At 49.6% G+C, this 25,706-nt stretch overlaps 1 long non-coding RNA gene across 10 annotated transcripts in view; it reads right to left on the bottom strand.

Annotated features, from left to right (window-relative positions):
* The window catches only part of LOC116827857 (uncharacterized), a 38,561-nt gene extending 13,317 nt beyond the window's left edge, over positions 1 to 25,244 (bottom strand). Inside the window, exons 1-3 of one of the 10 annotated variants that reach the window (XR_012655918.1) lie at positions 23,768 to 25,244; positions 9,724 to 9,826; positions 8,417 to 8,619 (exon numbers count right to left, since the gene is read on the bottom strand). This is a non-coding gene — a long non-coding RNA (uncharacterized LOC116827857). Of the gene's footprint in view, positions 1 to 8,416; positions 8,620 to 9,723; positions 9,827 to 13,527; positions 13,614 to 13,745; positions 13,766 to 22,247; positions 22,503 to 22,535; positions 22,605 to 23,767 lie in introns of those variants that run through there. The other 9 variants (XR_012655919.1, XR_012655920.1, XR_012655922.1 and 6 more) reach the window with 9 other exon arrangements.
* Between the last annotated feature and the right edge of the window lie 462 nt (positions 25,245 to 25,706).

The raw sequence follows: 25,706 nt of genomic DNA on the forward strand, positions 1-25,706 counted from the left end.
AAAAGACGATAAAAGACTTATGCCTCATCACCATCTTGTCTTATGCCTCATCACCATCTTGTCTTCAGTCCTGCTTCTTACCTCTGGAGGGACTTTTCTACAAACAGAAGCTCTACACAAAGGACTGATGACCCATCCCAGCTGGGGATGTACTCCAGAGACTTGATTTGAACCTGCAGTTTATTCCATCACTGCTACAAGCCTGAACCAAGAACTTTGCCATGACTGTATGTCATTGATTCCATTTAACCAATTCTATCTCTCCTCTATATCTTTTTCCTTTTATGAATAAACCTTTAGATTCTAAAGGATTGGCAACAGCGTGATTTGTGGGTAAGATCTGATTTGCATATTGGTCTGAGGCTTGGTCCTTTGGGATCAAGAGAACCTTTTTTCTTTTACTGGGGTATTGGTTTTCATAACCATTTGTCCCCATAATGAGTGGCACTGGTGGTGATACTGGGAAACTGGAGTGTCTAAGGGAACTGCTTGTGTGACTTGTGGTTAGCTAGTGAGGTGAGACCAACGTTCTCTTTGTCTGGCTGGTTTGGTTTGCCTTAGGGGTGGAAAAACCCCAGCCTTGGGCTGTAACTGCCCTGGTTTAAGCAATTTGTCCTGAATTGGCACTCTCAGTTGGGTCCTGCCAGAACCAGCATTGTTACAGTGGCGTAGTCATGCTAGGAACCACAGAACCAGATCAATTAAGCTTTGGGTCAGAACTCCACGCTATCCAAATTTGAATTTTGGGATTGAGAGTTTGGGTGGTTAAAGAGCTGTTGCAATGGGTGAACAAAGAGCATATGAGGGCCTTGGCAAAAAAGCCCTGGAAGATTCAGAAAAGGGGATAAGCTTTAGAAAGAAAGCTACAAATCAAGACCTAAGAGATCTGTTAATGGCCAGTGATTGGAGGCAGCCCTTACCTGAGGCTACAGAAGATGCAGAAAAAGTTAGTGTGCAGAAGGCAACAAATAAACTGCAACTTGAGCATGAAAGGTATCTAGCAAATCTTCAATTGCTGGAAAAGCAAAAAATAGCTGAATTAGAAAGAGAAGCTGATGAGAGAGAAGAAAGAGCTTGTAAGGGGCATCTGGAGCTGCGGGCTGCAGAGGAGAAAGCTCAACAGATGGAACAGGAGATGGCCAAACTTCAGCTCCAAGTAATGGAAGAGCGGAGAAAGTTATCAGCACCTGGTGCTCCACTTCCGCACCACCATGAGAAAAACTGGGGAATCCAGTCCCAACCTCAATTCTGGGTTACAGCCCAGGGCCCTGTACTGCACAGCTAAGTCAAATCTTCTACCCATATTGCAGTTTTCCCAGTGCCATTTCCTTCCTCACCTCTTTACTTCTCTTCTTGGTCTCCCAATCTGTCCTCTGGGTGCTCATTCAACAGCCTGCAGGCAACTTTTGACTCCCTGCATTCTCTTTCCTCCAGCCCTTCCTCAGCTAGGCCCACTCAGTAGTTAAACCTGAAATCACCTAATTTATCTCAGGTGGGGCCCATTCTGTAATCAGGACTGGCTTCCTCAGAGACTCTCTATTATTATCATAGAGCTCTGGATGATCTCTGATGAGGGTTGATCTGTCTCTCTCTCTCTCCATATATATATATATGAATGAATTTTATTGTCAGGCTTTGCCTCTGACCCTCTTACACCAATCACTGTAACTGACTTCTACTCTGGGTTATTTGTTTGCTTTTAAAGATATTGGGCCAGCCAATGGTGCTATGCTGCAGTCCATGAGCTGAGGATCTGGCCCATTGTTCTCATGTTGGGCCAGATTCTGCCACCCTTATGTTGACTAGTACAATACCCCACAAGCAAGCCCCATTGAAATCAGCGTTAGTAGAGTGAGGTATTACTCAGCATGAGTAGGGGTGGCAGAATCTTTCCTGTTATGTCTAACTATTCTTTCTACATGTAGCAATGTAAATTATAGGCTGTTTTCTAAAGATTACACTTTTAAAAGTTGATTTTCTCCCTGCCTAATGCAGCTGCTATCTTGTCCTTAAAATGCAGCGTGTTACACAGTCACTGTGTTTTCTCGGTCATGGAAAATTTCTCTTTGTTCAGTCTTTGGGCCCAATTCTGAGAAGTGCTGAGCACCCACCAGTCCAGTGGGAGTTCAGGGTGCTCAGTATCTGTCAGGAAGCAGTTAGTGCCTCTTAGGGTTAAGCCCTTTCTTTAATGTTTTTCCTTGACCTGAAATGAAAACAAATCTAGACTGACGAGTATGTTTTACTCTGTAAGTATGAGCATGAAAAACATCATTCCTGTGACTTGGAATCACCTTGCCATAGGTTGCGGAGGTTCTTCATCTTGTGTACGATTTTGTGTTTAGGTAATAACTATAGCACCTCTGTCTTGTCTATTTATGTCCTTCTGCTTGTACATCAGTCCGTGTTGTGATCCTGTGTGTCATATCAGCGCACTTACACTTCTTTGTATAATGTATGAGGAAATATTTGGCAGATGTTCAAGGAGCAGATTTATACCACACAGATTTATACATGGGGAGAATTGGGGCATTCTGACTTACATATTTAGTATATGTTTTTGAAAGTCATAAAATTTCAACATAGAAAATAGTTTAACATTTTATTATTTTGCAAATGTCAGTTGCATACCTGCTGCAATTATCTGTGCATTTGACCATCACCAGAATGAACACACAGTCAAGTAACTGAAAAATAATCACCTCACTAGATATGAAATTGGTCTTTTGTTAAAGGAGTTGTGCTGAAGGGTTGCCATGTCAGAAGTTCAGACGAATATAGGTCAAGATGAGCTTTCCTTTTAGCCAAAAAGTTCCCCAGGGTTGGAAATCCCCTCAAGGGAAATTAGGATTAAAGGGGTTTAGTTGATGGCCCTTACTAATTATCTAGCACAGTTTTGGTCTAACAGGGAGATGAAGCTGCCCATAAAAGGAAAAGTACAGGCAAGCTTGACACAGACCAAGAGAGAGGAAAAGGAGGAGAAATGATGTGGGAAATATGCCACGAATTTTGTTGTGGTGCCGTAATTGTTAGATGAACAGTAAGGGAAATACAGAAGATAATTATTTAGAACTAGCGGGAAGATATGTTTTTTTCTAAAAGGTATTTATGGACTGCAAAGTCCAACCGCAATTGGCATTTTATAAAACCTCTAGCTTTGTGAAACAGTTTTCATGATGGTGGCAGGACAATAAACAAAACAGTGTCTAGTAGAATGGAGAAAACATCCTCCCCAAAACAAAACTGGGTGCCTTGTATAAATATACGGGGATGAACATGAAGGAAAGACACTAAAAATTGTAAAAAGAAACCACCACAGGAAAAATATGCATCTCACTTTGTGTTTTTTGACAAGTGGGTTATGAATTTGCTCCCTGGTTAAGAATCGAAAACAGATCCAAAAATCAGTAGGTGTGCTTCTGCCAGATCCAGTTACGAAGTAGCCAACATCTCATGAGCAGGTGTAAAAATGGGATTTTTTTCTTCATGAAAAGAGTCGGTGTGGCCCAGGCCTTGCTGACTTTCTTGGTTTCTTATAGATGCCAACAGACTTGGCAACAACAATCTATTTGGATGATTTACATCTGTTTTTTTCTATCCTATGCTTTTCCCAGGTTAGTCATTACTGATGAGGAGTTTACATAAAGCCTCTGAAGATAGTATGTAAAAGTGAAGAGTTAAAATGGCCTGCTTGAAGAAGAAGCAACTTGATGTAACCATGCTTTGGATGGGACAATATTTTTCTTGCCCATTCTGTCAAAGTAAAATGTCTACACTTTATATACTAACCTCTGGTGTTTTTATTAGAGCAATTTTCCCCCTCAGCAGGTCATCCAAGTTTGGGAAATATAGAAAAACCATGATGCTACTTGTTTATATTATAGTGTAATATACCACCATTTTCAATTCTGTGTGGCATGTTACCGAATGCAAAGAAGTATGGGATCGTACCAGGGTTAGCCTCACTCCATATAGGTTTTGCAATTTTGATATCAAACTGATTTACCTTGGTGCTTCAGAACAGCTAGCGTGCACTCTGCTTGATCTTGGCTTTAGAATTTGGCTAGGAAAAGTGGTCAGACAAAAGGATAAAATAAGATGGCATGGATATGGAATTGACAATTTTGCCATTAGTCAAACAAGCATCATTTTGTTCATGGCCATGCACATACATTTTGCTTCTATGCAGAAGATGACAACTATGTATTAGCAACTTGGAATGCACTAGCTGGTGCATAGCTTTTCCCCCTTGTTGGTGAACAACATTTTCTTGGGCAATGTAGTAGCGTGGGATACCTGGACTGCACCTTTTAACATTATCTTGAGCACTAGATAGATACCCAGTACTTGGGAGAAGGATCATGTGAAAGTAGAATGAATTATATTGTGAAAATAGAAAGGATTAAAGAAATGCTGTCTGTATCTTTAAGCAAAATTGTTGGAATGCTGCAATCCAGGTGTCAGGAATACAGACATTAACATAGAACAATTGTACCTTTTAAGTGCAATTGGTGAAGTATTAGCCTTAGATCTATAAGTTTTAGTAAGGAAGTAGGATATGCATGCTTTGCCCCAGGTGAATTTTACTGTTTTGCTTTCTTTGTCCCTTTGTCTAATTCCCGCTCTTTTATCTGTATAAATAAGATAGTTTGTGTCTTGCATGGTGCTCACATTATCTGGGTGTATTAGCAGAGCACTGTGCTAATAAAACAGAGTTGTCTGACAAACTGTGAGTCCTGAGTCTAACTTTGACAATCTCTACACCTTATTTTGGCCCTGTATCTACCTAGTCCTGAGAACTCCCAAGTTATTGCTTTTTATTAGGTGGAGCACTTGGTTTCCATTGCTATTAGTCATTAAACTACCCTAATTATCTAAGGATACAGGATTGTTCATTCTAATCCAATGTGTTCAAATAAATTTGAAAAAATTTTGGTAGACTGTTGTAAATAAAGATTAAGAACAAATCAATACTCAGGCTTTTTTTCCCTTAAGCTTGAGGACATGCTATACATTGTACATCTTAAGATCATCTACTGCTGCTTATCTACCACATATCATCACTGCTTATGACATTAAAAACAACTTGCTATGGAAGTTATGAGGTCACAGAAAAGGGAAGATTATGGTATGCAAATATCATGAGCAATAAAATGAGGCACGAAATACAGAACACATGGCACCAAATTGTGCCACCTCTCCTCAAAGCTCAAAAATCTGGCTTTGGGTGGACTATTTTGCCCCTTAGCCTGCTGGGTTGGCATGGAATAACTGCACTGGTGCTCTCGTGGTAGAAACAAACAGAGTTCCTATACACCTCATACATTGGTTGTCACCAACTGCAGCACAGACCTGTCTAGTGGCTACACCCACAGCCCTCCATTCTGTTGCAAAGAAAGACACGACAGAGTCCAAGGGCCATAGAGACTTCCCAGGACACACCCTGCTCTCAGCACAGTACAGCTGTTCTGCTTGTATTCTGGTCTGGTATATAAACAGGGGGTAGGGCAGCATGTGTGACTTAATATAGTGGCCAATTAGTTTCTAAAATGTCTGGGAGGTTTTCTGCTCTAGGACGTGCCGGCTTTCATTCTTTTACACAGCAAAAGTGAGCAAAATTGAAGGACATGTCATCTGAGCTTATGAGGTCTTGCGCAAGAAAAGCAAGTATGTTTTAGACCACTTCACCTATTTACATTATAGAGACAGCCTCCCGTTGTACAGCTTATAGCCTGTCTAGAATATTTTACATCCTGAGATGTAGGACTGCAGGAGACAGGCCTGGGAAATACTTCTGTAACCACAACACATTTTCAATGTGTATATTTTCCTCACATAATGTGCCTGAACTGTTTTAAGCATTTTGCCCAATTTTACATAACATGGTTATATCTTTCCAAAAGGAAATATGATCTTATAGTCCTAATGTAGCATGTACAATACAGAGTAAGTGACGCTTGATTTTGGCAGGAGTGAAAGTAAGTTAAAGGACTTACTGGTATGCTGCAGTCCTAAGTAGAAGAGGTGTGGCCTCAACCGGAAGAAGTGCGGTTTAAAGATTTAAAGGCCCCAGGGCTCTGGTTGTGGCTGGGAGCCCCAGGGCCTTTAAATCACCCCAGAGCTACCAGCTGCAGAGGTGATTTAAAGGGCCCGGGGCTCCTTGCAGCAGCTGGAGCACTGGGCCCTTTACATTCCCACCCAAGCCTGGCAGCCAGGCTCCTAGGGCTACCAGATGTCCCAATTTTATAGGGACAGTCCCAATATTTGGGGCTTTTTCTTACATGGGTGCCTATTACCCCCCACCCTCTGTCCCAATTTTTCACATTTGGTATCTGGTCACCCAATGGGCTCTGGTGATGATTTAAAGGGCCCAGGGCTCCCCACAGTGGCAGGAGCACCGAGCCCTTTACATTCCCGCCTGAGCCTGGTGGCTGGGCTCAGGTGGGGATTTAAAGGACCAGAGGCTCCAGCCGCTGTAGGGAGCCCCAGGCCCTTTAAGGTGCTGCCCAAGTCCCACTGCTAGAACTCCAGCAGTGGCGCTTTAAAGGGCCTGGGGCTTCCCGCAGTGGCCAGAGTTCCGAGCTCTTTAAATCCCCACCTGAGCCCGGCTGCTGGAGCTCCAGCGGTGATTTAAAGGGCCCAGGGCTCCCCACAATGGCTGGAGCCCTAGGCCCTTTAAATCACTGCCAGGGAAGCTGGTCCAGTCCGGCACAGCACACCAACTCTTGCCGGTACGCCATACTGGACCGTGCCAGCTTACTTTCACCTCTGCTTCATGGCCAATGCAATGTTATAACACATACATAACATGTAGGGCCATAACTGAGTCCTAAGAGTGGGACAGGGAACTGCACTGCCTGAGTGGTGAAGGCTAAAGGTATTACTAGTCTTGGGAGCATACTCACAATGCCCTTCAAGTGGCAATTGCTGCATCTACAGACCAACAATAATACATGCTGTCTTTGGTGCTGGCCTACACACACTTGCCTGGAGGGTTATAGCCACCACACCCATCACCACCATATGTGCATACCTGGGGTGTGTCTATGGTCATGCTCTTCACCCACGGCCACACATGACCCCACATGTGGGGCTGATGGATACCAACAGTACCTTCCTAGCACTCAGGCCATGTCTACACTATGGGCACTACGGCAGCATTGTGATGGTGGTGTAGCTATGCTGCTGTAAGTGTGTAATGTAGACAGATGACAGCAACAGAAGGGCTTTTTTCCCCCCATTGCTGTAGGAACTCCATCTCTGAGCAATGGTAGCTACGTGGACAGAAGCATTCTTCGATTGAACTAGCTGAAGCTACACAGGGGGTTAAGTTGGCATAGCTACAGTGGTCAGGGATGTAACTCTTTCACACCTCAGTGCCATAGCTATGTTGACCTATATTTTTATAGTGTAGGCCAAGCCTCAGTTAGTGCATGCAGACATATTATGGCTGCTCCCTCTACAGAAACCAAGGAGAAGAGGTTGCTTTCACCCCATTCACCACTGCTATTGTTACATAAGGATGAGGATGTAACCGCAGAGACAGGAGGTCATCCTGCATCTTGAGAGCTGAAACAGCGGACTATAACTGCAAGCCCTGGTTACTGTGTTCCACTATGTTTAAATACAAGTAGTTTGTTAAATACAAGCTCTCCCTACCTTCCTGTGACATATCCCACAAGCAAAGATTACCATAATTTGGCCCTTATTATTTGGACTAATTATACTTCCATATTAATTAAATAGCATTTCACCTATGGAGTTGTGTATACTATTGGGTGAAAACATGTCACAATCACAATAAGAGTCCATGAAAATGTTACATTTCTTCTGGGAGGATTAAATCCTCAATAGCTAAACACATCTTTATGGAAGTTGCGGCCAGAATTGTCACCAACACAAGGAGAGTATGTGTGTGACATTCCCCTCTGGTGTTATGCATTCTGGTAATCTGCTAGGTCACTCCAGCCTTGCCTTTGAGAGCCAGCCTTACCCTGCTCTGCTGTGAGAACCACCCAGGAGTGGGAGTTCACACACAGCATCTGGCATGTAAGCTGCTCCTTGGATTATGCAACCGAATGACACTAGTCAATATATCCAATCCCAGACACAACCCTAAGAATCTTCATCTTGCAGTGTCCATTTATGCTTGCTGGACCCTGCAAGCTTATAGGAGTCTGTCAATTTAACAAAGAAATTGATATGTACCCAGCATATTATCTCAAGGGGAGTCTCTGACACGCTTCAAACCAACTGCACTGCTTCAGGTAGAACATACAGATTTATTAGCTATAAAGACACATTTTAAATGATTATAAGTCAAAACATAACAAGTAAATTTGCTCAGATGAAAGAAAAGCAAAACATTCTAAGCTGAGCTTAACACTTTCAATGCCCTTACAAACTTGATGCTTCTCACCACAGGCTGGCTGGTTGCTCTTAGCCAGGCTCTCCCATTTGATCAGTGCTTCAGTCACTTGGTGTGGTGGGGTCTGTAGATGCAGAGAAAGGAAGAGCCTGGCAAACATCTCTCCTTTTTATCATGTTCTTTCTTCCCCCTTGGCTCTCCTCATCCACCATCATTTCAGAGTCAGGTGAGCATTACCTCCTTGCAGTCCCAAACTGTCCAAAGGAAAAAGGGAGTGACTCAGTTGAGAGTCCAACAGATTATTTTGTTGCTGCCTAGGCCAGCATCCTTTGTTCCTGTGAGGCTGGCCTGGGTTTGTCCCCTACATGCCCTGATGAGGTGTGAACTGCCTCTGCTCTGGGAGAATTTGTGCTTGGGCTTATTTTAAGCCATGAAAACACATTTTCAGCCTCACAACTATAGACATGAAATTATAACCTAACACATTACTGTATCAACAGTTACTATAACATCACTATGACCACAATGCTCAGTGCATCATGAGCCTTCCGAAGACATCCAACATGACAAACTTTGCATTAGCTACCGCACAATCATATTATGAGGATGGACATGGGAGTGTAGGGTGTTCCCACAAGGTACAGAATGTCACACCTCCCCCCTTAGTTTACTGCAAGAGGGTTAGTCAGTTTGTGTTATAGTTCTCTTGGCATCCAGCCATTAAGGCCATGAGGTACTGTGCCTCAGCTTCCCTATTCATACACAGCAAACCAGCTTTAAACCTGTTTACAGGTATTAATTGAAAAGTAGCATTATCATAAGGTTTAACATCTGTGTCAAAGTTCTTATCCCAGAATTTAATATTAACACTAAAATGTTTATCACAGATGGGTGTTTACAAGTATCTTTATGATACCACACCCTCTGTTCCGATAGTGTAGTTTGAGGTTAGTTTGTTCATTATCCATGGTGTCCGTTGAGTCTTTCCCATGTAATCAGTCACTGGCTTCTCTTTCCCTCCAGTGTTTCCTTCTGCATGGGCTCTTCATTTAACCATGTTTCTGGCATTTTGATCTCAGGGTCTGGCAAGATAAGGGTTCAGGGAGATCCTGCACATTGGTTGGCCCTTTGGGGAGGGGTCGCCCTACCCCAAGACTGTACATATGCAGAAAATCCAGCTCCCCTTTTGGGGCTACCCTGTGTTTCCTCCTCCCACCACTGAGTTCTTCCTCACCCCCTAGAGGGCTGTGATCTGTGCTCTCTGGGCTGGGTGCGTTTACCCTTCGATCAGATTCACCTTTTCCCAGCAGCTTCCCCATAACTGCTTTGTGTGTCTCACCAGCCTGGGGGAAAAATACCTCCATCTCTGTCAGTTGCGTCATTTGTGTTTTCACAAACCACCACCTGGCAATTTCCTGCTCTCAACTCCTCTCCTGTCACAGGCTTTGGAGCTGCATCTTCCTGTAAAGAGACAGTTACTTTCCAAAAACTTATCAGAAATAGCATTCTGAAAAATTGAGACCAGGATTGGGGTATCCTCACTTGACCAAGAAAAGGAAGTGCATCTTTGCTCACTGACTTGGCAACCTAGTGAGGAGAGCTTTAAACTAGGTTCAAAGGGAGCAGGATTAGAAAGCATGCCCTTTGAGAAAAGTGTAGCCAATGGCAAGAAATATGAGGGCGTTGGTATTGATTAGGGCTGCAACACAAGTCCAGTAAGATATTTTGTGAGCCAAACAAGTCCTTAAACCTAAAGAACAGTTAGCATAAGTAACCGATGAGTGACCCTATGTCAGTTACAAGAAAACTTACGTGTTTCGGTATATAGATTTGCTAGATGATGTGCAAGACACCAGTTAGCGCCTGCTACTAATATTTCAGGTTGCTCTTCAGACATTTGGTGTCAGCAAAACTATCAGACACTTAACCATAATAATGCAATACCAACTGATTTACATAAATGCTAATGATTATGAAGTAGATGCATAAATAACCTATTAAAAGTGAGACATCCTAAAGTTAATGGGGTGTGGCAGTCCAAATAAGGATAAGGGATTGAAACAGCTATGCAAAGGTATAAACCCCAATGGGTGTCAACACACATATTATAAAAGATGTTACCCAACCTAAGAGCTGTGGGAGACACCAGTATGACACCCGCTGGTGATGGTGACGATAAGGAGACTGCGGATGGTGAGAGTAATGACTAATGCTTTGGATTACCCCATGACAGATGGTCTGAGTGGTGCAAATAGGGAGAGAGAACAATACAGATGTCTGCCCTTTCCAGGCTGCACATGTGCGTATTGTTGTGTGGCTAATGAATAAAATTAAGCATTGCAGAAAGAGCAGAGTATTGTCACTGTTATGCACCATGAGGTCCCCCGCTAGTGATAATCTCTCTACTGTAACCAGTCTCACGGCTGAACCCTCACAGATTATTGTAGCGTAGACCCTCGCCTTGAAGTAGGTAATTAGTTAAAGTGACCCTTAACTACATGCAAAGCTACAGAAGGTTAAAAAAAATCAGTATGTTTTATCTTGAGAAGACGATTGAGAGGGGACAATCTTCACATATGTTAAGAGCAGTTATAAAAAGAGGGCTGTAATCAGTTGTTCACTGAAGGTAGGACAAGAAATAATGGGTTCAATCTTCAGCAAGGAAGATTTAGGTTAGATATTAGGAAAATCTTTCTAACTATAAAGGTAGTTAAGCTCTGGAACAGGCTTCCAAGGGAGGCTGTGTAATCCCTGTCATGGAAGCTTTTTAAGAACGGGTAGGACAAACACCTCTCAGTGATTATCTATGTTTACTTGGTCCTGCCTCAGCGCAGAGGGCTGGACGTGATAGCTTCTTGAGGTCCCTTCCAGCCCTATATGTCTATAATTCTTCTTCACAATCTATAGAGTCTTCATAGAATGTGTCCCTGATTCTAGGACAATCTCTTGATCAATAGCCTGATTATTGGAGGTTGTATCAAGAGGTCTTTGAGATCTGTATAGCAACAGTATCTTGCCCAAGCTGAGACTATCAGTATTAATGTTGCCTGGTCCTGTTTTAGCTTTCTGATCAACTTTGGGATCAAGATAATTGGAGTAAAGGTGTAGAGAAAACCCTCTGACCAGGCAAAGAGATGTACCCCATCTATGAAATGTGAGGTTCAGTATTTCTGTCTTCAAAGAGCACTCATGGTGGTGGTATCTGTGATGAGAGTCATTGTTGGTTCTGGATTGGAGAAGAGAACTCAGGCACAGACATTTTCTGGATCCATCCACCAATCCAGGGAGGAAAGCACTCACTGAGATTCACAAAGCAGTATGTCCAGAGAGTGCCTGCACAGAGAGGAACCAATATAAGCAGTTGAGGTAAAGGCTGCCATGTGGGCGCACGTACATTCATGAAGCCAAGTGACCTAGAAGTCATAGGCAGGAATGGACCTTTGTCCTGGGTTCATTTTGAGGCTCTTGCAAATATTGGCAATGGACAGAAACTTGTCCTGAGGTCAGTAAGCAGTCACTGTAGGAGCATTGAGGACTGCTCCCATCAAGTTGATCTTTTGGACTGGACTAACGTAGACTTTTCTGCATGTATTCTGAGTCCCAGATGAATGAACAGTGACTGGATTCGAAGAATACTGACCTTACTTGCTCCTTTGGCTGGCCTCAGGCCACCCAGTCATCCAGACAAAGAAAGAACAAAAAAGCGGAGAAGGGAAGCTACCACTACATACATCTGGTAAAGACTCTCAGTGCCAGTGAAGTGCCAAAGAGAAGTACCCTGCATTGGTAGTGAGTCTCTGACCATTAATCTCAGATACTTCTTATGGCCACATTGAAATAAACATCCTGTAAATCAAGGGCAGAGAACCAGTTTCCAAAGTCCAGGGAAAGCATCATGAAAGAAAGTGAAAGCATTCTGAACTTTAGCTTTCTGGTTAATTTAGTTAGCTTTCTCAAGTCCTGGATGAGTGTTAGCCAACCCTCTTCCCCTTGTGAAAGAAGGTAGAATTAGCAGGAATAAAATCCTTTGCCTTCATATTGTGGAGATACTTCCTCTATGGCTCCCAAATGGAGAACAGATGGCACTTCCTGAGGCAGTGCCATTTTTAAAAAAAGGCTCCAGAGGCGATTCTGGGAATTACCAGGTGGTAAGCCTAACTTCTGTAGCAGGCAAATTGGTTGAAACTATAGCAGAGAATGAAACTATAGCAGAGAACAGAATTAGACACATATAGATTAACACAATATATTGGGGAAGAGTCAAGAAGGCTTTTCTAAAGAGAAATCATGCCTCACCAATCTATTAGAATTCTTTGAGCGGGGGGTCAACAAACATGCGGACAAGAGTGATCCAGTAGATATAGTCTACTTGGACTTTCAGAAAGCTTTTGGCAAGGTACCTCATCAAAGGCTATTAAGCAAAGTAAGCAGTCATGGGATAAGAGGGAATGTTCTCTCATGGATTGGTAACTGGTTAGAAGATAGGAAACAAAGGGTAGGAATAAATGGTCAGTTTTTCCAATGGAGAGAGGTAAATAGCAGGGGCCCCACGGATCTGTACTGCAATTGCTATTCAAACATACTCATAAAGGTTCTGGGACAAGCGGTAAACAGTGAGGTGGAAGAGTCTGTAGATGATACAAAATCACTCAAGATAACTAAGCCCAAAGCAGACTGCAAAGAGTTACAAAGGGATGTCACAAAACGGGGTGGCTGGGCAACAAAATGGCAGATGAAATTCAAAATGTTGATAGATACAAAGTAATGCAAACTGGAAAATGTAATTCCAATTACACATACAAAAAGATGGGGTCTAAATTAGCTATTATCGTTCAAGAAAGATCTTGGAGTCATCATGGATAGTTCTCTGAAAACATCTGCTCAATGCACAGTGGCAGTCAAAAAAGCCAACAGAATGTTACAAACCATTTGGTAAGGGATAGATAATAAAACAGAAGATATCATAATGCCACTTATATATTTACAGGACACCCACACCTTGAATACTGGGTGCAGTTCAGATCACTCCATCTCAGAAAAGTGATATTACATACACTCACACACACACATATATATATATATATATATATATAAAAATATATATACTGTGACACAGTTCCTCCTCTACCTTGGGTCCTGCGCTTATTGGCAGATTTGCTCACCTCAGTGATCTTCCCCACAGTCTGGGTCAACTCCTCCTGTGTCTGATCAGGAGTTAGGAGGTTTGGGGGGAACCCAGACCCGCCCTCTACTCTGGGTTCCAGCCCAGAACCCTGTGGATTGTAGCTGTCTATAGTGCCTCCTGTAACAGCTGCATGACAACTACAACTCCCTGGGCTACTTCCCCATGGCCTCCTCCAAACACCTTCTTTATCCTCACCACAGGACCTTCCTCCTGGTGCCTGATAACACTTGTACTCCATAGTCCTCCAGCAGCACACCCTCTCACACTCAGCACCTTGCACCTCTTGTTCCCAACTCCTCACACACACTTCCTCTCCTCTAGCTCCTCCTCACCTGACTGGAGTGAGCTCCTTTTTAAGCCCAGGTGCCCTGATTAGCCTGCTTTGATTGGTTGCAGATGATCTAATCAGCCTGTCAGCCTTAATTGGTTCTAGCAGGTTCCTGATTACTCTCATGCAGACCCTGCTCTGGTCACTCAGAGAACAGAAACCTGCTTCTCTTGTGGCCAGTTATAGCTCTCCCTTAGACCGCTCTGCTGTAGAGGAAGGAGGGAGAAGGCTGCTGCTGCTGCCGCCGTTCCTGCTGGGCACTGGGCCCTTGCTGCTGTTTCTGCTGCTGCTGCTGCTGTTCCTGCTGCTCCCCTGGCTGGGCTAGACACCACCACCCACCCCTTTCTCTGCTATCTGTTTGCTGGTTGGCTAGTGGTTCCCCCCCACCTCAGTTACTGCTCTTACTCCACCTACAGCCCCTTGGGGTTGCTGGCCTGCTTCCCAGAGAGGAGGGGAGTGAGGGACCCCAGCTCTTGTTGCTGAGGACATCATCTGAGTGGGGTCCCTCCTGCCTGGACACCAGACCACCACCACCACCTGGAGCTGCTGGGGCTACTGTGGCTGCTGCTAGGGAGCTGTTGGTGCCCCGAGGAGGAGAAGAAGGAGAAGAGGACCACCCGCTGCTGGGAGACCGCGTGAAGACCACTGTGGAGGGGGCATTTCTGGACTGAGTCTTTTTCGAACTGTGCTCTTGTGGTGGGGGTTTGGACTGTGTCTGTTGGGACACCGGGGGTGTGGCGTGGAGCCTGCCCCCAGTGCATCTGTGTTCCTCTTCGCCCCCATCACCATTGTTGCCCCCTCCACCACCCCTGCTGGCTGTTTTCTCTCTGCTTCGGACTCCTGGCTCTGGGACTGAGCTGCTTGCCTGGCTCACCACGCCCGCTTCCATCGTTTGGGCCTGCAGCAGCAGCAGCCTAGCATTGACTTTTGCACAAGTGCCTGTGGGCGCACCACCTGCCCCCTCCCCCTGGACCGACCCCTTTCCTTTGCCACATTTGTCCGCCCCACCTATTTCCCTCTGTGGCCCTGATAGTCCTGCCCCAGCCCTGCAGCTATCCCCGTGGTCCCTCTACCCCATTCCCAGCTCACCCTTCCCCTCTCCCTGTGATCCCCCAACCGATTGGCCCCTCCCCTCGTGTGCCCATGCCCCCTCCCATGCACTTGTGCCCTTCCCCCATTTGAGTTTGCTGTTGTTTCACTGCACTCCCCTATGCTGTTGTTCCCCCTGATCCCCTAGGGCAGCTAGAGGAGCCGGAATTCCCCTGTGCATCGATGACCTGCACCCTCCCATCCCTAGGTTCTTGGTTGCTTCCCACACCCCTGTAGCCTTCCCTTTTTGGCACCCTTGTCCCCTGTCTGCAGCCTAGCAGGGAGGGGTGGTTGCCTCCTCTCCTTCCCTTCCCCTCGCTGTTTGTCCCCCTCCCTGCTCTCGTTATGGCGGGGGACATGGTGGGGGAGGCCCCTTGCGATGCTCCCACCGTCCCTCCTCCACCCGCCCCAGTGTCCACTGCCCAAGCCTCTGCCTCGACCGCCGCTGCTGATCCACCTACCACGCCCCTGCTGGGGCACTGGTGGCGGTGAGTACCGGGGAGACCTCCGCTGCTGCCACGTCCCTCACCCCTTCCGATTCGGGGGGAGCCCCCCCAGCCGGTGGGAAGGGTTGGGGTGGGAAGAAGGGTAAGGGCCCCGCTAGAAAGGCCAGGCCCTCCATGGCGGAGACTGCCCCCGCTGCTGTGGCCCCACTACCGGCTGCGGCATCCCTCCCCACTATTCCCTCCACCAGCTCTGCGGTTGTCCCTCCCCCAGCCCCCAGGGTGTACGCCCAGGAGGCGGCGGCCCCCCCACCTGCCGCTGCTCCTCCGACCACCGCTTCCGCTACCATCTACAGCAGCCGGGGCCCCTTTCCCACCTTGACCAGGAAGCACGGCGTCCGTTGCCTCCTGGTGCCCGCCTCGCCCCACGTGGAGACCTACGTGCGGGCGTTGGCGAGGGTGGTGGGGCCCACGGCCATCGTGGCAGCCTCCAAAATGTACGGGAAGGTGGTCTTCTTCCTGGCATCGGAGGCCGCTGCACAGGAGGCGGTTGAGACGGGCCTGGCGGTGGGGGGCGTGTTCGTCCCCCTGGAGCCGTTGGAAGACCTGGGGGTCCGCTTAATCCTGACCTCCGTCCCTCCCTTCCAGCCCAATGCCACCCTGTTGCCCGCCTTTTCTGCCCTGGGGCGCCCCATCTCCGTCATCAGCCCTCTCCCCTTGGGCTGCAAGGACCTCGCCCTCCATCACGTCCTCTCGTTCCGCCGGCAAGTCCAGCTTCAACTGCCGCCGGCAGCGCGTGGTGGGGAGGCACTAGAGGGGTCCTTTCTGGTCCCCTACCAGGGAGCCCACTACTAGGTGCATTATTCAATGGGGGAGGCCTGGTGCTACCTCTGCCGGGTGATGGGGCACGTCCGGAGGGACTGCCCCTTGGCCCAGCAAGGAGGAGAGTCTGGGATCCCCGAGCCCCAGCAAGGCGCCAGCCCCTGGCTGCCCGGCACCCAAAGCTGCCCCTCCTCCTCCTCCTTGGTCCACCACTGTGGAGGAGGGTGCAGCGGAGGTACCGCTGGACGTGAGAGAGGGCTCGTCCCAGGGGGAATCCTCCCTCATTTCTGCTGTCCCACCACTGCCTCCCCGAGTCCCTGAGCCATTACCCTTGCCCCCCGACCCGACTCCTGTTAGCCAGCCTCCAGATGATGCCATGGAGGGCTGGTCCTTAGTGCAGGAGAAGCAGGGCAAGGGGAAGGCTCGAGCTTCCTTACATCCTTCGGATTCGGAAGCCCTCTGGAAGAGCAGGAAGGGGGGCACCGATGACGAGCCTTCCACCTTGCCTCTTGGTGACTCCCGTTCTGTGGTGCTGGCTGGGGACATCGTGGCAGCACCGGAAGGTAACGCCGCCCCTCCTTCAGGGTCCCTCCCCGTGGAAGCCCCCGAGGGAGCCTCTCTCGCCCCCTTCCCACTCAATGCCTTTGCAAGCGCCGAGGTGGGTGTCGCCTCGGGTGCTGGCGGGGAGGGCCCTGGGGTGGTGGATGGTGATCTCCCTTCCATCTACGAGGAGATCGAGGCCCTGGGTCTGACCCCAGTCAGAGGGTCGTCCTCCCCCTACATGCTAGCGGGCCTCGATCTGGGAGACCTCACCCTGGTCCCCGTGTCCCCTTCCCCTGACCGCTGCTTCTGCTCCCGCCTCTGAGGGTCCCCTGGAATCTTCCATCAGCCCAGCTGCGGGTGGCACCCTGTTGACGGCTGCCAAGCCCACTGGGGCGATGGCCAGTGCCCCGCTGCCGAGACCCGGTTCCCAGGGGATGTCCCACCCTCCTTCCTAGGCAGGGACCCCATTGACGACCATCTCTCTCTCGCTGCCAGGGCTGCCGCACGTACCACAACGGCTGGGCCGGGCATCGTTAGGGGTCCCCTTCCTACTTCCCAGATCCCTGAGCCTGGCCAGGAGGAACCACCATCCAGCGGCTCAACTATAGAGGCTCAGGATCCTGCCTCTACCCCCTTCCCAGATTCTCTCCCTGATCCCCGCCCTACTCTTGTTAGCCCTGTCCTTGTCCTCCCCACCTCCTGTGATTCCAGCGCCGCCCCTGGGAATACCCCCCAGGGAGCGGCTTCACTAGTTTTTCCTTATCCCAACCCACCAGGGGCTGCTGTTCTCCTTCCGCTGCCCCTTGTTGAACTGGAGAGCGGGACAGGTCACGTGGCTTCGGCCCATCGGACCCCGCATCACGGGTCTGCCCCCTGCCTGCCCGCCTCGGTGGGCTACGGGGCTGTGACGGGGGCCCCACTGGGGGACAGTCATCAATCAGTGACCCCGCCCCCCCCCATGCGCTGAGGGAGGAGCTGCGGGAGTGCTTTGAGGATGTCCGTGGCTCCCGTAACAAAGTCCAGCTTGCTCTCCGGCGGTGGGGGGATTTCCATCAGATCCTCCAGGAAGCGAGGGCCCTCATGGGGGAGGGTAAGAGGACTGGGAAGCAGGCTGCCACGGCCTACCGGCAGGTCCGCCTCTTCCATGACTCTTTACTCACCTACGGGGTAGGTCACGGATTGCTGCGCGGCCTGCCGGAGGCCGTGGGCGTGTCTGCCAGCGAGGATCCCCCCCAGCCCTCCTCATGGCACCGATCATCTTTGCCACTTTAAACACCCGGGGCTGTAGGATGGGTCTCCGCAGGAGCTAGGAGCTCTCCTTCTTCCGGGAGTGGGGTTACTTTGTGGTTTTCCTGGAGGAGACCCATACGGATCCGGCCGCTGAAGCTAGCTGGCGGCTGGAGTGAGGGGATGGGGCCTACCTTAACCACTTCTCGGTTTGCGCTGCTGGAGTGGCGACCCTGTTCTCCCCCGACCTACGGCCGAGGCTGTGCCGGGCCTCCTGCTGCACCTCCAGGTCCGCATGGAGAGGCTTGTGGTTAATCTCGTCAATGTTTACGCCCCGACATCGGGCCCGGAGAGATTGTGTTTTTATCAGCAGGCGTCCGCCTTCCTCGGCTTCCTGGATCCTCGTGAGTGCCTGGTCCTGGGAGGGGACTTTAACACCACCCCTGAGAAACGAGACCGTTCAAGGACCAAGCAGTGCCCTGCTGCTGCGGACATCCTCTGGGAGATCGTCGAACGCCACTCCCTGGTGGACTTCTGGCGTGACCACCACCCGGACGACGTCTTGACATTCACCTTCGTCCGGGTGGAGTCCCATCAGTCGCGCCACTCCCGACTGGACCGTATTTACCTGTTTCGTTTCCACCTTTCACGGGCCCACTCCTCCAGCGTTCGGCTGGCCCCCTTTTCGGATCACCACCTTGCCACCGTGACAGCCTCTCTCTGCGCGGAGAGGCCTGGGCCGGCCTATTGGCACTTTAATAATAGTTTGCTGGAGGATGCGGGCTTCGTGGCTCCTTCCGGGAGTTCTGGCTGGCCTGGCGAGGGCAGAGGCGCGCCTTTTCCTCGGCGCGGCGGTGGTGGGATCTGGGGAAGGTGCGCGCCCGGCTCTTCTGCCGTGACTACACCCGGGGCGCCAGCCGGCGGAGGGATGCGGCGATAGAGCAGCTGGAGCGGGAGGTCTTGGAGCTGGAGAGGCGTCTGGCCGCCAGCCCCGAGGATCCATCCCTCTGCGGAGCGTGCCGGAGAAGCGGGAGGAGCTCCGGCCCTCGAAGACCATCGGGCCCGGGGTGCTTTTGTTCGATCCCGCATCCACCTCCTTCGGGAGATGGACCGCGGCTCCCGCTTCTTCTACGCCCTGGAGAAAAGGAGGGGGGCCAAGAAGCACGTCACCTGCCTCCTGGCGGAGGACGGCACCCCCCTCACGGATCCGGCGGAGATGTGCGGGAGGGCCAGGGCCTTCTACGCGACTCTTTTCTCCCCGGATCCGACCGATCCTAACGCTTGCAGAGTGCTCTGGGACGGACTCCCGACGGTCGCACGGCGACGGGACCGGCTAGAGCTGCCTCTCACTCTGGCCGAGTTCTCGGAAGCCCTCCGTCGCATGCCCACCAATAAATCTCCGGGCATGGACGGGCTGACCGTGGAGTTCTACCGCGTTTCTGGGACGTTCTCGGCCCAGACCTGGTCACCGTCTGGGCCGAGTCTTTGCAGAGCGGGGTCCTCCCTCTCTCGTGCAGGCGAGCCGTGCTCGCCTTATTGCCGAAGAGGGGGACCTCCGCGACTTACGGAATTGGCGTCCCATCTCGCTCCTCAGCACGGACTACAAAATCATTGCAAAGGCCATCTCGCTGCGGCTAGGGTCCGTGCTGGCGGACGTGGTCCATCCAGACCAGACCTACACCGTCCCGGGCCGCACTATCTTTGATAACTTGTATCTGGTCCGGGACCTTCTGGAATTAGGGTGTGGAGGGATGGTCTGTCGTTCGCCCTCTTGTCCCTGGATCAGGAGAAGGCGTTCGACAGGATGGATCACGGGTATCTCCTGGGTACTCTGCGAGCGTTCGGCTTCGGACCCCGTTTTGTGGGTTTTCTCCAGGTGCTGTACGCTTCTGCGGAGTGTCTGGTCAGGCTCAACTGGACCCTGACCGAGCCGGTCAGCTTCGGGCGGGGAGTGCGGCAGGGGTGCCCCCTCTCGGGCCAGCTGTACGCCTGGCGATCGAGCCCTTCCTCTGTCTCCTCCGCGAGAGGTTGACGGGGTTGGTGCTTCGGGAGCCGAGCTGCGGCTGGTCCTGTCGGCGTACGCTGACGATGTGCTCCTCGTGGTCCAGGACCGGGCGACTTGGCGCGGTGGAGGCTTGCCAGGCTGTGTACTCGGCGGCCTCCTCCGCCCGGGTTAACTGGGTCAAGAGCTCTGGCCTGGTGGTCGGGGGACGGGTGGCAGGCGAGCTCCCTCCCACCCGCGCTTCAGGCCATCCGGTGGAGCGCGGGTCCGCTGCTCTATCTCGGCGTTTACCTTTCTGCCACGCATCCGTCTCCGCCGGAGAACTGGCACGGTTTGGAGGGCAGGGTGACGGAGCGGCTCCGGAAATGGACGGGACTACTCCGGTGCCTCTCCCTTCGGGGAGGGCACTGGTGCTTAATCAACTGGTCCTGTCCATGCTCTGGTACCGGCTCAACACCCTGGTCCCGGCCCCGGATTTCCTGGCCAACCTCCGGACGGCGATTCTGGAGTTCTTTTGGCCAGGGACGCACTGGGTCTCTGCAGGGGTCCTCCACCTGCCCCTGGAGGAGGGGGGCAGGGCCTGAAGTGCCTACGCACTCAGGTCCGTGTCTTCCGCCTCCAGGCCCTGCAGAGGCTCCTGTATGGTGCAGGTAGTCCGGCGTGGAGCGTACTGGCGCACGCCTTCCTCCGCCGCTTCCGAGGGCTCCGATACGACCGGCAGCTCTTTTACCTCCATCCGAGAGGTCTTCCGCGAGACCTCTCCGGGCTGCGGTCTTCTACCAAGACCTCCTCCGGACCTGGAAGCTCTTTTCCACGACCAGGTCCGTGGCGGCCACCGTGGGGGCGACCTCCTCGCGCGAGCCCCTGCTACACAATCCCCAGCTTCGTGTGCAGGTGGCGGAGTCCCCCGCGGTGCGCCAGAGGCTGGTCTTGGCGGGAGTCACCAGGGTCGGAGACCTCCTGGACTACGACCGGGAGATTGGCTGGATCCCCTGACGCTCGCCCGGCGCATGGGGCTCTCCAGACCTCATACTCCCTGGCGCGCGTACTTCAGGAGGTGAGGGCCGCTTTGCTGCCTGCTGCTCGGGCTTACCTCGACCGGGTCCTACGAGAGGGCACGCCCCGCCCACCCTCCACCCCGGGCCCCGTGGACATTTTTATAGGGCCCCTGCCCCGTGGACCCAATCGGCCCCCTCACCCTTTCACTGCAAGCCGGCTGCACGATGTGCAGCCGGTTCTGTTCCAGACCGCGCCACGGAAACATCTGTACACACTCGTGCTCCACACCCTTCACTACCTCACCCTCGCGTCCCGCCCCGATACCAAATGGCGGGACCTCCTGCCACCTCTCGAGGGTGAGAAGCCCCGGTGGGCCAGCTTGTACTCTGCCCTGGTCCCGCGGCCCGCTGGGGATGTCAGTTGGCGGCTCCTTCATGGGGCCGTGAGCACGGGCGTGTACTTGGCGCGGTTCACCCTGTCCCCAACACCTGCCTTTCTGTGGCGAGAAGGAGACCTTGGCGCACATTTACTTTGGAGTGCGCCAGGTTGCAGCCCCTGTTCCGGCTCCTCCTGAATATCTTTTCTTGCGTTTCTGGTTGCACTTTTCCCCTCACCTTTTTATCTATGCACTCCCCATCCGTGGCCCCACAAGTCGCGGGATCTCCTTCATCAACCTCCTCTTGGCCCTGGCCAAACTAGCCATCTACAACACCAGGGAGAGGAGGTTGGCAGACAGGATTTCCTGTGACTGTGGGGCCTATTTCTGCTCCTTCGTCCATTCACGCATCCGGGCAGAGTTCCTGTGGGCGGCGTCCACTGGCTCCCTTGACGCCTTCGAGAAGCAGTGGGCATTGTCCGGGGTTCTCTGCTTGGTGTCCCCATCAGGTTCCCTTTGTTTAGCCCTATGATCTCACTCCCGATCCTGTTTTGTCATTAGTTGTCCCACGAAATCATTTGGTGTCACGACCTGTGGATCCTCCCCTTAGGCTGGGGGGAGGTCCTTTAGAAGTGGGCGGGCTTTGCCTCACCTCTTGGATGCCAATAGGACCAGATTCCTGTACCCCACTGGCCTGGGTCTGTCACAATATACATAATATAGAAAAAACTATATTAGATATATCTGATATATTGCATACAGATTTTTGGAAATCTCTTGTTTTATGATCTTGCTAGACCGCAGTCTTTATTTTCCTAGCTGCTGCTACGTAACATAGATCTAATTACTAAAAACATCAGCTTCCTACCTCCCAAATCCATTATCTGAGTAGTGCAGTGCAGCTTTTGGTCACATACAGTTTAGGCTACAATTTATTAAATGATCTTCTGTAAACTAAAAGATAAAAGTAGAGCCTTCAAGTCAAATTAGTGCAGTCTCAAGATTAGATTGCTTATGTTCAGAAGCCATGAAGAATATGAAAAGTTTCAGATACCAAGCACGCCTTATCTTTATGAACATTCTTGCCATACAGTAAGAAGGAAATGCATTTAAAAAAGATCAAAATGAAAAAAAAGTTAAGAAATTTTCCTCTTACCAAATAAACTATACCCATCTTTTGAATCCAATTGCCTAATGGCTACAACCTATGCTGTCTGGTCCAAAACTGACGAAAATAAAAATAAAAAGCTTGTTAATTAGTAGGTGTTTTGAACTGTTGCAGCCTTTCTCCTTCTCTGGCTGGGTAGCTATCACCTATTTGTATTATAATACTACTCAGAGGTGCTAAGATCAGAGTTTCCTGTGCTAGGCACTGTATGTACAAACATAGTGAGAGGCAGGCCCTACCCTGAAGAGCTAAACAATAATGACACAAAAGGCAGGAGGAAAGAGAGTAGCAGTAACCCATATCTCAGCTGGGGAGAACGGAGTCACAGATTAACTCTCTTTTCTAAGATCATACATGAAACGTGTAGCAGAGTCTGAAAATGAACTCAGATCTAGTGCAGTACCTTAACCACAAGACCATCTCCACTTGGATGTCTTAGAAGGGAATTGGAGATACTAAAGACTTCGTTCGAGGTTGTCTACTTTGACCAGTTACCTATATTTAAGTCAGTTTCTTATTGCTTGTTCTCACCTATAAGGAGTAATAGTGCTGGAAGGAAACCAAATATGGTTAAACACTCTGCGCATGTACAATTTCAGCAAAGTATATTTCTTACTCACAGTGCAAGAAAAAGTCTATTGAAAACTCCTAACAATGAAGTCTCTATTTTAATACTCCAGTATCTTGGCCAGAGTTGTTACTGAACACAGCTTGCTATCTGCAAGCAAACTACAAAACAATATTACTTTTAAAGAGTTTGGAGCACTATTAGAGATCCTTACAGCCAAGGTACCTTATTTGTTTCCTATGTGATAATTTTTGAATTGGAAAAACAAATTCCGTTGGCAAACAGTGATATTAACAAACATTTTTGGTTATAACTTTAGCAGTTCAGCTTTTCATGTTTCAGTGCTTGAGCAAGCATATTGATATAGTGTATTTAATTGGCACTGTTGGGCAGTTATTTAATACAGGAGATCCTCAGAGTCACGAAAACCTTAGGCATGGAAGTTGTTCATAACTCTGAAATAGTTGTAATGCTGAACAAAACATTATGTTTGTTCTTTCAAAAGTTTAGAGCTGAACATTGACTTAATACAGCTTTGAAACTTTACTATGCAGAAGAAAAATGCTGCTTCCTTCCCTCCTGTTTTTTTAGTAGTTTACGTTTAACGCAGTACTGTACTGTATTTGCTTGCTTTCTTTCTTTTTTTAAATACCTGCTGCTGCCTGATTGTGTACTTCCAGTTCCAAATGAGGTGTTTGGTTGATGGGTCAGTTCGTAACGCTGAGGTGTTCTTAACACTCAGGTTCTACTACATCAATTGTTTCATCCTACAGCACAGTTTTCAAAGACTAGAGGGTCTCGTTCGAGGGTCTATACTGCAAGTGAGCTATCTGTAGGAGACTGAAAGACTATCACAATTTCAACATGTTCAGAAGGCAAAACGCTGAGCCCATTTTGAGGGGTAGGGAGGGAGGGGTAGTGCTTATCTTCATTCAGCAGCAGCAACAAGAAGCGGATTAAGCAGTAGCATGAACTGATGCCAAAGGTGGTCCATCTGGTTATCTTTGACCTAGAGCTTTGGTGGCAATAATATGCAGAGTCTTAAACAATAAATTGATGGGGAGGTGTGTAAGTGTTGGGGATATTTTGACAGCTTCATAAATATATTGAAAACAAAAGGAATACAGTTTCTCAGATCTGTCTCTCTAATTCCTGATTTGCAGACAGACCACATAGCTTCTCAGATAATAACGGAGGGTCACATGAATGGATTTATCGATCCAATTGATGGAACAGTGCATTTAGAAAATAAAGGCTGTCCCTCATTTTTTCATAGTGCAATTCAAAATGAATTGGTTGAGTTGTTCTCTATAGCATGAATAAGTTATATTTTAAAATGAGGCTCTACTACTGGGGAGCATTAAGGAACCAGCAGGCTCGGTGACCTCAAAGCGACTCTTAGGGACATATCAATATGATACTGAAATAGTAAACAGGGCCATTCCTAGGCTTGCCGGGTGTCCAGTTTTTGTTAAAAGTCCAGTCAGCGGCACAGCAGGGCTCAGAGCTAAGGCAAGCTCCCTGCCTGCCCTAGCTGCATGTGGCTTCTAGAAGTGGCCGCCAGGTCTTCATGGCTTCCTAGGCGCATGGGTGGCCAGGAGGCTCCACATGCTGCCCCTGTTCCAGTACCAGCTCTGCAGCTCCCATTGGCCGTCAACCAAGACCAATGGGAGCTGCAGGGGGCGGCATCTATGGGTGTAAGGGCAGCACATGGAGCCACCCATGTGCCTAGGGGCTGCAGAGACTTGGTGGCTGCTTCCTGGGAGCCACCATAAAGTGCTAGCGGGACCCCACAGCCTGAAACCCCTCCTGCACACCAAACCCCTGGCCCAACCCAGAGTCCCTTCCTGAACCCAACCCCGCTCCTGGAGCCTGCACCCTGCATCCCACGAAGACTCCAACCCCCTGCCAAGAGCCCCCTCCTTCACCCCCAAATCCCTCATCCCTGGCCCCACCCAGAGCCCACATCCCCCACACCTCAAACCCCTGCCCCAGCCTAGAGCCCCCTCCTTCACCAGAAACTCCTCTTCCCTGGCCTCATCCCGGAGCCAACACCCCCAGCCAGAGCACACACCACCTGCACTCCAAACCCCTTGGCCCCAGCCTGGAGCCCCCTTCTACACCCCAAACCCCTGCCCCAGCCCAATGAAAGTGAGTGAGGCTGGGGGAGAGCAAGTGATGGGTGTGGGGGCGGGGCCTCAGAGAAGGGGCAGGGCCTTGGGAAATGGGCAGGGAGGGGTGTTTGGTTTTGTGCTGTTAGAAAGTTGGCAACCTTGGCCATTCCTTGTAGGTAGTTATCAAAGCCATGTTTAGTAGACTTGAATCTTTAACGTTTGCCTGTATTGTTAGAGAATTAAGAGTAAATGTTAAGTGAATATGTCTGTGTTTTCATGTCTCGTTAGAAGTTTAACAATGTGATCTAATTAGCCTGTAGATGCTAAAATTCTGTTCCTGTCTCATAATGCTTCATTAACGTATTCTATTAAGATGGGACTTGTGGTATAATAATATTATTGTCCTCATTTCTCTTTGAAACTTGTAATTCCACATAGTGAACTATTTTAGTAATTTGAATGGCTATTGTTTAATGT

The sequence above is a fragment of the Chelonoidis abingdonii genome, chromosome 5, assembly GCF_003597395.2.
Source record: "Chelonoidis abingdonii isolate Lonesome George chromosome 5, CheloAbing_2.0, whole genome shotgun sequence".
Lineage (NCBI taxonomy): Eukaryota > Metazoa > Chordata > Testudines > Testudinidae > Chelonoidis > Chelonoidis abingdonii.